The 13,018-nt window shown below is 41.4% G+C and overlaps 2 pseudogenes; both read left to right on the top strand.

The window, feature by feature from the left end:
- Window positions 1-3,372: 3,372 nt before the first annotated feature.
- LOC147450914 (uncharacterized) lies at window positions 3,373-4,695 on the top strand (annotated as a pseudogene).
- Window positions 4,696-10,864: 6,169 nt separating this feature from the next.
- On the top strand, window positions 10,865-11,621 carry LOC147450913 (uncharacterized; annotated as a pseudogene).
- Window positions 11,622-13,018: the final 1,397 nt, after the last annotated feature.

Raw genomic sequence — 13,018 nt, 5'->3', positions numbered from 1 at the left:
CCAAGTCTTTCTGCTCCGAACATAAAAACAATGCGTTGTTGGTAAAAAAATTTGCGATCTACACAAATGTTAATTCTGATGCGTTGTGAAAAATGAAAAGCATATGGTGCAACTCTATTGTTCATGAGGAGGATAGAAGGCAATTAGGAAAGTTCCTCAGTGGGGGCACCACTTTTATGAGAGCGGATTTTTTGAGATGGGGCTCAACTCAAGGCTCCCACCAGACAACCACTCCGTGAGACCCTACACACGCATATTTCTTAGGGGCACCACCCTCTTTTATGGAGAAAGAAGGAAACCAAAACAAACCATATACAACACACACACAAACACACACACACACACACACACACACACACACTCACACCTTCCTTATGTGCTTCAACACAAAATGCCCTTCAACCATTCAACACACACTCCTTAAGCAATCCCTTTGAACACTGTACAAACTCACATGCAAAGATTGACCTTCACCATATTAGTGCTCATATATTTCTAAGAAAATCAAGCACAAAACCTCAAAACTCAAAACACCATAATGCACAAATACTTGACAACTCCTTTCCTTTCCCAAAAGAAGAGACTACTTACACACATAGGGCGGCATGCATAGAGAGCTCTTCTCCATCTATGCAGCCCCAAGACTTACTTACACACAACATAAGGAGAGAAGCCAAGCAAATAGACACCATGGTGCACAAAAAACCTTTCTCAACAAACAAGCAACCCAATGAGCACAAAATATGAGAAGCTGCCAAGATAGGCTTACCAATTTTACATGCGTTTAGAGCAAAAGTGTGACGACGACACCCCAATTGCAACAATTTGTTGATCAAACCATGAGATAGATCATTGAACTTGATATCCTTTCTCGCATATAGAATCTATAATCCTTATTTAGGTATGAGTATGGTAAGAGAAATGTTTGCAAGAGAATGGTAGCAATAGCATATTGATGCTCTCTCTATGGTGCCGCTTATGATAGCGAGCTTAGGAAATGGATAGGGAGACAAGAGAAGAGAGAGATTAGGGCTTCCCTAACCTTAGAGAAGATTATTTGCAGCAATGGAGTAGGTGTGCGTATTTTTGTGCTTGCCAAAGGGCCTTTTTATAGCCGTACAAGACCTTGGGTTAGGTTAAACTTGACTAGGGTAGGTAATTAACCATAGTTAGGTTCCCTTTTGACCATTCCTTCAACTATGCAAATAAGGGACTTATTTTTTCATTAAAAATAGCCTTTTAGGTCGTGGAGGCTCCATAAGGGTTGATAATGTATGTGGGCCCGACCATGATGTCCCTCCAGTGGCTCCTGCAGAGTGTCCCCATCCTGTTTGTTGTGTCTCTGGAAGCATCTTGAGCCGACCCCTCCACATGCAAGTGGTTTTTAACTCCCCATTGGTATTTTAGAATGTTGGAGAAGTCAAGAAAACTTTTCACCTTTGTGGTTTACCTGATTGTAACTTTGACCTGCAGTAACAGTGTCCGCAGCACCTTGTTTTCACCATAACTTTCAGCCTGTAACTCAGAATTGGGTGCTGTAAAAGGCAAAGTTGACCTTCTCAAAGTGTTTAAGCTGATTTTGGAGTGTTCCTCAAGTATACACACGAGCTAAGGCGTTCAAGATGCATCCAAAACACCTTTTGAACCAAGTCTCCTTATAGGGGGCCCTTTAGCATGCATCCAAGGTGTAGCATGCTTTTTCAAAAGAGAATCCACCTTAAACAAATGAGGTAGGCTCCAATAAAGTTTGATTTATTGGGGATATACATTATATTTAAGATTTTTTGACCAACACAAGTAAATGATCCAAGACTTGGGTCACATAGTGGTGGGGAAGGGAAGGCCTACAAGGTTAACCCTACCCTTGAGAGAAGATGGGTAAGATAAGTGCCCATAAATTATTTATTTACAAATTATGGGATGTAGATAGCTATTTAAATTAGTAAAGGTAATTATTTAAAAGAATGTGAAGTAAAAAAACTAGGAGAGTAGAATTAAGTTTACTATTTACATTCAGCATGAAGAGAGAAATATGATGTAAATGCATAAAGATCTGAGAAGGGTTAGGTGTTTGTATGGAAAAAGGCTATTACGGAAAGAGAGAATGAACACTAGGTTAAAACTTTGATAAAAAATATATACATTTAAGTAGAAATGTAGTGCAAATGCAAGGTTACCATTTAACGCTACTCACCATTTAACGCTACTTACATTTAAGTAGAAATGTAGTGCAAATGCAAGGTTACCATTTAACGCTACTCACCAGGAAAACTGAAGTTAAGGTACTTTGGGCCTTATCAAATTGTAGAAGAATTAGGCCAAGGAACATTCAGATTGAGGGATGTTTTTGGTACACCTGTTATGAAACCAGTCAATGGCTTTAGGATGAAGAAATTTTATGGCAAGATTCCCGAGATTCCTAGATGGATGGTAAACAAGGCTGAGGAAATTGGAGTGAAATGGGTACAACCAATGTTGAAGTTCAAGGACGACTCTTTGGGGAACACTGACAGCCATATAGTGTCCAGCAGTGGGTTCATGTTGCAGAATGTGGTCGGATTTTGTTTTGACAAAAGTGTGGTATTGGAGAAAATCCATAGCAAAATTGCATTGGGTGGCATTGTCCAGGGGTTATGTCATCAAGGAAGTCACCAATTTACGACGCAGAATGTTAAAAAAACTAGGTCAAATCAGCCTTGTAGATAATAAGCATTTTCCTAGAAATTGGCTAAAATGTTGATTTGAGATCCTAGGCACGTATGTTTAGACTCTATCTATCCGATGTATAAGTTTGGTGATGATTGGAACTCGTTTGCTCGGTGAACTACTAAGATTTGCTTGTCGATGTGATGATTGGATTTTGCTATATGACATACAATTGAGTGTTGCATTGAGTAGATAGGGATTGAGTGTGTTTTTCAAGAGATTGGCAACCACTTGTAGCCTCCATGCACTAGTCATGTCCTCTCCGTCCCACGGTATGACATTTATTTACACGGTTCTCACTATCTCTACAATAAGATACAATGAGGCTTGGCAACCCCCAAACTTACACTAAATAATGCACAACTTTGTAACGCACGATTTGAGGTGAAAGTCCACACTCATTTTTCATGCAAGTATCCTGCGTTTGTTGTCAAAAGAAGTTCTACCACTGTGCGTGAGTTTACTATCACCTTCAACCCCATGTCTTTTGAAAGCTTCAGAAAATCTGCAGCGCCTAAACAATAGGAGCTAGGTGAGGAGGAGATGACGCAAACCCATTCAAGGAAGATGGCCATGGCAGAGCTGTTACGCCCTCGCATAGACAATATTCAGAGCGTGGAGGAAAGTGAGGGGGCAGAATCCGATGGAGACGATGCCGTGGAGTAGATGGAGGTCGAGGAGATATTCGACGTTCATGATTGTGATACAGAGGTATGCCTGTGCCGGGTGGGCCTTTATGAGTACGCATGTTTACCATGGGCACTTTGGGAGAAGAATGAGTTTGCAGAGCCGCAACTTTTCCACCTTAGGGATAATGGTGGTTGTATCATGGAGGGAAAGGACATTTCCCCAAAGTTGGTGGCAGAGGTCTTCAAGGTTGCTCACAATCCTTTGCACAAGGTAAAGAAAGTGATAGATGCGGTGATGAGGTCCAAATTTGGGCAGCTAGAAGGCAGTAGGGCTTATTATATGGTGCGGAATTGTGGCAAACACCGCAATACTCACTTATTTTGGTATTTGGATAGGGTTTGTTTGTTGGCAAAAACCGCCTATATGTCAAAAGATGCGTTTTCCCCAATCTATCATGCAAAACGAGGGCAGAAGGTGGATTTGGCATCCTTCAGTTTTGACAGACTGCTGCTTTCAGAGCTAAGGGATAAAAGGAGGTCACCGTCTATTACCAAGGTAGCTCCTTACTTGCAAGCAATTTTCTCCTATGTGCTGCAGGTACCTCTCACACCCACATCACCGAGCTTTGCTAAGAGTCCAGATGTGCAGAGCTTGGGTGATGCAAAGCATCAGAAGTTAGATTGGTATATGCCTAGTGGGGACAAGCTTAAATGTGCATTGGGCCAAGGAAGTAAGTCAGTAGCAGCTGGCACAAATGAAAAGGTGCAGTCATCAGGGAAGGTCACTTTTTTCCCTTCTATGACAGGATTGCCAAAAATCGACACCCAAAGCCGTACCATAACTCTATTTCCACAAAAGGTTTGAGAGAGTTCAAGGGAACAGACTCCGGTGGCACATGACATTAAAACAACCCCTTTTGCTAAACCTGTAAGTGTTAAGTTGGATGGGGTTTTCTCAGTTCAAGATGCTGTTCAGAGTTTGTCGGACTTGAATCGGTTTATCTGCAATCAGGAGGCTATGATCCTCACACTTGAGATACAAAAGGCTGAGGGGGAACGCATTGATAGCTTGGAGTGTGAAGTCGGTCAGCTGCAGAGCCGGGTGGATGAAGTATTGAAGGAGAAGACATTATTACAGGAGGAGTTAGCTCGGGTCAGTGAGGATATGCATAATTGGATTTATGAGATGGCAGGAAGTGCACAAGATTTTTAGACATGGGTAAATGGGCTTAAGGAGGCCATAGAGAAGTAGTTTCATGAAGTGGAGGATAAGATTGCACATCTTATTGCAGATAACAATTTCTTGATGAATAGGTTAAATCCATTGGTGGATCTGGAGAGGGCCACTTTGGATGGCTAGGGTGTCACAGGTGTGTTAATCTCTGATGCAGATGTGGATGTTTTGAAGAAAAAGGTGTTACACCAAGGAATTGTGGCACCAAGCAACATGTATTTTTCAAGAACACATGGCTAAGCCAATTGAGACCTAAGTATTGAATCTTTTGAAGAAAAAATTGGCTTTTCTTTTTATTGATACAAAGCTTGTTCTCCCTCAATGCTTTAAAAATCACCTGGAGATGTTGCTTTTGTTCCTCCAAGGACTTGGAGTAGATGATGATATCATCAAAGAACACTCCAGTGAATTTGTGGTAGGGTCTAAATATTTTCTGCATTAAACTATTGAACATAGTTGGTGCATTAGTCAAGCCAAAAGGCATGACTAGATATTCATAAAGACCAAACTTTGTACAAAACTCGACCTTTAGGATATCTTCATCCAATATCCTTATTTGATGATAGACGCTTTTAAGGTCAATCCTACTGAAGTAGGTAGAGCCTTGTAGCTTATCAAAGAGATCTTCTACCGAAGGCACGGGAAATCTGTTTTTGATAGGGATATGGTTTAGTTCTCAATAGTCCACACACATGTGGTATGTACCATCTTTCTTTTGCACTAAAAGGACTGGAGAAAAAAAGGGAGAGGAGCTAGGCCTCACCATCCCTTTGTCTACCAAATCTTGCACTTGCCTCATGATCTCCTCTTGTTGAGCTTGAGAAACTCGATAAGGAGGCTTGTTGGGTGGTGAGATTCTTGGTAGGAGTTCAATTTGATGGTCATCAAATCCCCTCGTTTTGGAGGTAATTCCATAGGAATATCATCGATGAACACGTCTTGGAATCCTTTTAGAAAATTAGACAAGCCTAACTCTTCTTGATTCCTACCATTTATATTTGATTAAACATTAGGAACTTTTAAGGACTCTTTGACAAAAATCATGTATGCAGAAACTGAGCTCTTCATTGATTTATCAAAAGTAGGAGGATTTACAAGTGGTATAGTACGACCAGACTCACTAGAATCTATATACATTCTCTTTTTCCTATAGGTGAAGTAGATTCTCCTTTCAGGGAACTTCATGTTTGCAGCCATGCGGTTGAACCATGGTGCCCCTAGTATAGCAGCCTCATGTTAGAGAGGAGAGACAAAAAAGTCTTCTTTGTCGACATAGCTTTGGACATGGAGTCTCAAATTTCCAATCAAGGGAGTAATGGAGGCTTGCTGTCCCTTGAAAGAGTATCTCGTTATAATATCTCCCATCTTGAAAGCTTGAATAACCAACTTGGTGGCCAACTCAGTTTTGATATGAAGTTGTGAGTAGAGCCAGGGTCAAACAAGATGAAGGAATCATGTTCCCTTACCTTTTCCCAAGCATAGGAGACAGGTGATCCTTTGCAATAAACATACTCTTTTGGATCTTTGATAGTTGAATCTCTAGAGTCTCATTGCGGGCATTTCTCTTGGGGCAGGAACGATAGCCATGTGCTTGCTCCCCACACTTAAAACATTTATGGTCCTTACAAAAAGCTTCAAGCTCTTCATGAGAGAGTTTGTTTTTACCTTTGCAAACTCCCTTCTCCTTGGTCCAATTTTTGTTATTGTTGGAATTGCCTTAGGAAGAATTTTGGGCATTGTTTTTTTTCTTTGCATCACTTTTGTTTTTTATTTCCATGGGATTGAAATTCCGTCTAGCCCCTTGTTGGAAATTGATGCGCGAAGCAACCATAGTGTGGTGCGATGATAGAACTAGGCCATTGGGAGTTGACATACTCGGCCATCACTTCAGGTAATCCCATACAAAATTATTGGTTTTTCTTGGCGAAGCCTATCTTTTGAAAGACAGTAGCCTTGAGATGTAAATCCCAAAACTTGTCTATATATTTATGGATAGACTCATGGGAGAGAAGCTTCAAACTTTTCCATTTGCTAAGCACTTTGTCCTTTGCATCATCGCTTGCAAGGAATTGCCTCATGATGGAAACTCGTAGAGTTTTCCATGTCTTTGGGGTTTCGCCGTTACCACGAAGGCTAGCCCACCATTGACGAGCAGAGTTTTGGAAGTGCATAGCTACATGGCATAGCTTGGAGGATTCCGTGAAGCCCTCATCTCCAAAGGGTGCATTAAATTGTTGGATGAAGGCAAATACTTTGTATATAGCACCAAAGGTGCCATCATAGGTGAGAAAAGGGATACTCTTTTCTCCCTTTGAACTTCTTGAGCTTTTGTGACCTTCGCCATGTAGGGTAAGATTTGTGATGTCTTCCACTCTTGTATTCTCTTGGAGGATAGCCATAGCTTTCGTCGAAAGAGGAGGAAGGTGAAGAAGAAGGAGAAGAGGGTTATCTCTTTCTTGGACTTTTTTTCCTTTCTTCCCTTTTGAAGTGACGAGGAGAAGGACTGTGGGTTGAGCATTTTCTCTTGGGAGGAGTTGGCAATCATCTAGACCGTCGTCTTCGTGGAGCCACGGAGTTTACATCATTTCACTTGGTCTATGGTCAAGAGACTTTACAACCAATTGAGCTCAACATTCCAACAATGCGACTTCATGGCAAAGCAGCGCAAGATGATCAAGAAGCATGGATGGATCGACTTCTTACCTTAGCTGAGCTTGAGTGGAAAAGAGAAGTAGCATACGAGTGCTACAAGAGGAAAGCTACGCAGGCGAAGGAGAAGCTTGACAAGAAACTAAAGGACAAAGGCATCAATGAAGGAGATCTTGTGCTAAGGTATGACAATCGACTCGATAATTGTTTTGATGCCAAATTTGAAACTAGATAGCAGGGGCCATACATAGTTAAGAAGGCTTTCAATTCAAGTTACTATCAACTTATGCACTTGAATGGGAAAGAGCACTCCAGGAAGGTAAACGGGTATCGCTTGAAGCCTTATCTGAGTCGCCTTCTACCAAAGGATCTACCAAAGATCTATCAAAGGGAAGATGTCTCATGTAAGCATTGTTACATGAAGCATGAGTGTAACTCCAGCCAAAATTCTGAGGGTCCAAACAATGAAGATCTCGCCAAGGACTCTGAAGCACTCTCTTTGGAAAAGATTCTCTATGATGGTACATGAATATACCATCATCCTGGGGGAGGGCTAGTGATAGCCATTTTTCGGCTTTCCATAATTGCCATAGTAAGCTACCTCACCCTATCAAATCACTCAAACATTTTGGTTATCCCTACCATTTCACTGTACATAGGCGTATATGAATTATGGGACTTTTTCCATATCTTCTTAAAAACCCTCAATTAGCTAGTCACTAGGCTAGTTGAACCAAAAAAATAAAAAATATAAGTATATTATGGCCCATTTGTGTGTAAATATTTCATTGTATATAGGGCCTAAATATAAGGATTTTTCATAATTATTTTGGTATTTATTTAAATATTTCTACCTATGGTGTGTTATTTATGCTATGTACATTGACTCACCATTACCGTATTTTTTCTTACCATTTTGCATACTCTTTATTCCATATAAAAATAATTTCATGCAAGCTTCTTTTATTTTTGGTGTAACTCCATCCCAACAAAAATCCAAAAAAACTAGTTTTATTTATGTGTATATTTTTTCACTATTGTGATTTTTCCTTCCTACATCTATTCTCTTTTACTCTCATAAATAAGAACACCAAAAATATTCATCTTTTCTGGTAGAATTATAATGAGAGAGATTTATTTTGACCCCTTTATATTTTTTCCACCTATATTATTTATATTTGACATGTACATATTTTTTTAGACCCCTCAATATTTGATTTTCTTAGTTGTATTATTCACTTATATCATGATCTCAATAATATCTTCAATTATAGACCTACCAAATAAGGTCAAGGGTATGTTGAATGCATGTATGCACCATGGCGAGCTCACTCTTGGAGGTATTCAAAAGAATCATCCAAAGAAGGACCTCACAAGGACCTTGTGCAGTGGAAAAAAAAGTCGGTTTTGCTGAATTTTTAAAGATCACTTGCTCCCCGAATTTGAAAAGGTGATACAAAGAAAAGTTGTAGCTTGTGAGCTGAACTTTCACCTCAAAGTTTTTCATATTTTTTTGAGCTACGAGCTGTGAGCTAGGATTTTATTTGTGGACTTCAGTTTGCCCATGCTATGCAGCCACACTTCCTCTTCCACTTTATCATTTTCCTCTTTCACACACACCTCTCCACTCATCATCCCCACCTCTCTCACCACTCCTCTCTGCACCCTACTCACCTTCTTCTAAACCTTGAAGAATAAGAGAAACCATGGTGAACTCATGTTCCCTACACACACTTCCATTCCAAAATTGACCACCTAGTCTCATTTTTCCTCATCCATATTACCCATATCTATCAAAAAACCATAAAATTCAGCCTCTTCTCTTGAAATACAGCATCATGGTGATTGATTACTCATATTCAATTACCTTGGCTCCCAAAGGAAGGTCAAGAGTGAAAAAAACGTACCGTCAAAGCTAGTGGACCGTCAACAAGCGTCAAAATTGACCGTACTCAAGACACTTGGAGCATCAACATTGTAAGAAATCCATGTTTCTTACCTATTAAGAGTTTTTTCTTCCTTATTTGTATCCTACTTGGATACTCCCATTGTAAATATCCAATTCCATTTGTAAATCAATAAAATAACTAACTCTACTAATTTACTAACACTAACCTACTATGAAAAGTCCTATCACCTCCACTTCTCTCCTCTCTCTCTTCTTCATCTATCCACACCAACTTCTTGATAATTCCAAGCAAAAGAAATTAGATAAGTGATGAAAATCTAACCCAACCATGGTTAGAGGAGTAACCCTAGCCCTCAAAATTGCTACAAAAGGAAGGTGTAGCTAGCACAAAAAGGGGAGAGCCATAAGCAAGAGCACGATGCTATAGCTTGAGAAGCCAAGCTCAACCTCTCTAGAAGGAGCTCTGGAGTCGAAGCTCATTGTTGTATGCTTGTGAATGTGTGGTAATAGGGGTGAGTAGCATGGGACCTCTATGCCATTGTAAGAGAGAGAGCGATCATTCAATTGAGAGTGGAGAATCTATCATCCCTCCTACTAGTGTAAGCCCAACATTTGTTAAATCAAGGAGGGTGCATTTGGACTAAGCTTGGATACTTTGTCTCTCTTCCAACGTGAAGTAATGGACAACAATGATGTGTAAGTGTCTTGGTGATATTTTTAGTTCTTGATAGCTTGTGTCTGGGTGTTGTCATCAATTTAGACATAAATCCCACATATTGTAAGAGGGCGATAGGCTGGAGAGGACTCCCCTGGCCTTAAGACAGTGATGGGGGTGGCTTTTCTTGTGATGTGTTGTGGTGAAATTTACTCAAGCTATGTTGAACAAATACTAATCTCACTTTGATTGGTCATGAGAGATTTGTAAGAAGGTATTAATGCAACAAGCACCCCCTCCCTCTTCTCTCTCTTTCTTACATATATAATTGTGTTTGCTTGATCATTGCCGATACATTTCAGAGCAGCGCGAGCACTATCTCTCTCTCTCTCTCTCTCTGGTTTTTAATTTTTTAAAAGAATCTTTGAAGCTCTCTCTCCATCCACCGTAACCCAAACATCGTCTCCCTCAGCCCCCCTTGGGCGAAGGGCTGCCCTGGGGGAGGCGTTAAGCTTGAGCCTAGCCCCCCTCAACAGCCCCAGCTCTGTGGCGAAGCCTGCCTCAGCCCCAGCCCCGCACAGTTAAGTGGTTCCAGCCCCTACAACAGCGGCCTCAGCCCGTGCGATGGCCTCAGCATTGGCCTCGGCCCCTGGCTTGCGACGCCTGCCAGTAGATCTCCTACCTACGAAGTACAGCAGCCTGCGACGCCCTGCCTATGAAGTACAGTAGCCTGCGACGCCCGCCAGGAGACCCCCTGTCCTGCAGGTTACGACACAGTAAAAGAACAATAGCTTTTTCAAAGGTTTGTCGAAGCTTTTAGCATTCATAAAAGCTTTAAGGCGTTTTCGGCACTTGCTTTCGGCCTCAGCCCTGCGAAGTACAACAGGTTGTGGTGCCGGCACTTGTTTTCGGCCTCAGCCCTGCGAAGTACAACAGGTTGTGGTGCCCTTCAGAAGATACTCGGCCGAGGACAGGAGTTCAAAACTTCTTCAAAGGGTGAAGCCTCGAGCTTTCTCAAAGGCTTTTCCCTCCGGAATTTGCGAGTCAGTGGTCGGTTCCCTTCAATCTCCTCAAGCACAGGGATGGCTACTCCAAAGACCCCCGCCAAAGCAAGACCGAGCTTTGCAACAGTACTGGCAGCCCCTAGCAAACTTGATCGCATCACGCAGTTGCAAGCAACTCTTGATCGAGTCTTGGAGGAAAACTTTGAACTCAAATCTCGCTTGAGCAAATTAGAAGAACAATTCAACTCTATGGCTGACCTCACCACCGACAAGGTAAAGGAGGTAGAGGCAAAGGTTAACCAAGTTCACTCAACAACCATCGCCCAAGTAAGGACGTGTGTAACAAAGGAAATCTCCGAACAAAAATCTCAAGAAGATAATGCCCTCAAGGTACGCATCGGTGGGCTCCCCTTGCTGTGGTGCACTGTTGAGGACACCCTTGAAGAGGCAATCATCAAACTCAACAATATTATTGAGCCAGTCAACATCAAGTCAGAGAATGTCGCTTGGATCAATGACACACATCGTCATGTACGTCCCGAGCATTGTGTCCTTACCTTCAAGAACAAAGAGGAGCGGGTAAAGTTTCTACGTCAATCCCGCCTTCTCAAAGAAACCAAGCTTTGGATTGCAGAAGAACTAACCATGAATCAACTCAAGAGTAAAGCGAGCGAGCTTAAGAAGGTGCATGAAGCGCGTAAGCAAGGCAAATGGGCAGTCTATCGAGGAGGCAAAGCGATCATCCAAGAATTCCGAAATCCCAAACCAACTCTCTCCACAACCGACCCTTAGGTTTTTGTTTGTTTTCTCCTTTTTTCCTACCCTACTCTCCTGATGGACCCTCAGTCCTTAACTGATATGTATCAGCCCACACTGAGAATGAATCGTTGTAATGTTTGTGTTTTTGGTCCCATAGGTCATATATGACCTCCGTGGACGTTAATCCAATCTATCTCTCTCTCTCTCTCTCTCTCTCTCTCTCTCTCTCTCTACGCGTCCTAGTTCGCATCCAAAACTAGGTGGTGCCCCAAATTTGTGTAGGGTTAGGTTGCAGGTTTGTGTGTGTGTTTGTTGTTTTTTTCCAACCCCAACGCAATTGAGCAGCACGGGAGCCTACAAGGGTGCTTAGAGGCCACTCTTCTTGTTGCCCGCCCCGGACCGCCTCAAATTGGTGCCCCCACTGAGGACAGCTTGTGTATGTTTTGTGTAGGCTCAACCTTTAGCATAATCAGGTAGCTTGCATGAATCACTAGAATTTGTATGATCCCTTCATTCCCATTGCAAGGCAAAAGGTACACATAATTGTTAGTACTAAGTTGCAATTTTAGCGAGTAATTCGTAGAATTTTAGGTTCTCTTAGGTTGACAGAGATAAACGCATCAGTAAATCTTTTTATTTGGCCTCTCATTAGGTACGACCTTAGTTTGGACGTCTATATTTTTTTTTTGTTTTAAGCATAAGGTCATGCATAGACAATGGATAATGGCCCAAGAATAGAGGTTTTCCCCTTTCATTTCACTCCACACATTAGAATAAACATTGCAATTAGTAGAAAAGTCCATTTTCAACAACATATGGTGTTCATGTTTGGTGCCCAAAGAATAGGAGAAATTCTCGCATCACCAAACCCTATCATCCTACCTCTTATTGATTATCATAGGTCATTTGATGTGAATATTTTTATTTTGTTGTAGAATAGATTGCAATTTAGAAAACATTATTGTGTAAATCTTTTTAAGAAAGAAAAACAAAAACGCGTTGTCACTTTGAAACCAATTCAATGGAGAGCCAACGCCTAATGTCTGGATATCCTTTTTTCTTTGGAGAGCCTGGAGAGGATGCAGAATTATTTTTAGCAAATTTCAAGATGTCTTATCGTATCAAGAGGATAGTAACTGATCAAGAACGCGTAGAGATGTTTGAAGTGGTCCTTAGGAAAGATGCTAGCACTTGGTTTGACTCGTTGCCCGAGGAAGTTAAAGGGAATTACACGGAAGTTGTGAATCATTTCAAGAGATACTTCTTTGATCCCCAAAATACTCAAAAACTATGGCAAGACATTGTTTCTCATAAGCAAAAAGACCTAGATGACTACTACTTGTACAAGCAAGAGTTTCTACGTCTTTGGGCTGTATGGGTGAGAAATGTTGCTAACCCTGGTGATGGTGCAGATTTCCTAAAGAAGGTGAGGTTCATAGCCGGACTCTTTCCTGACCTTAAGATAAAAGTTGA

This window comes from Adiantum capillus-veneris, chromosome 9 (assembly GCF_014529385.1).
Source record: "Adiantum capillus-veneris isolate H3 chromosome 9, ASM1452938v2, whole genome shotgun sequence".
Classification (NCBI taxonomy): domain Eukaryota; kingdom Viridiplantae; phylum Streptophyta; class Polypodiopsida; order Polypodiales; family Pteridaceae; genus Adiantum; species Adiantum capillus-veneris.
Note: the sequence above shows the minus strand (reverse complement) of the source record. Positions and strands in the feature narration are given on the sequence as shown.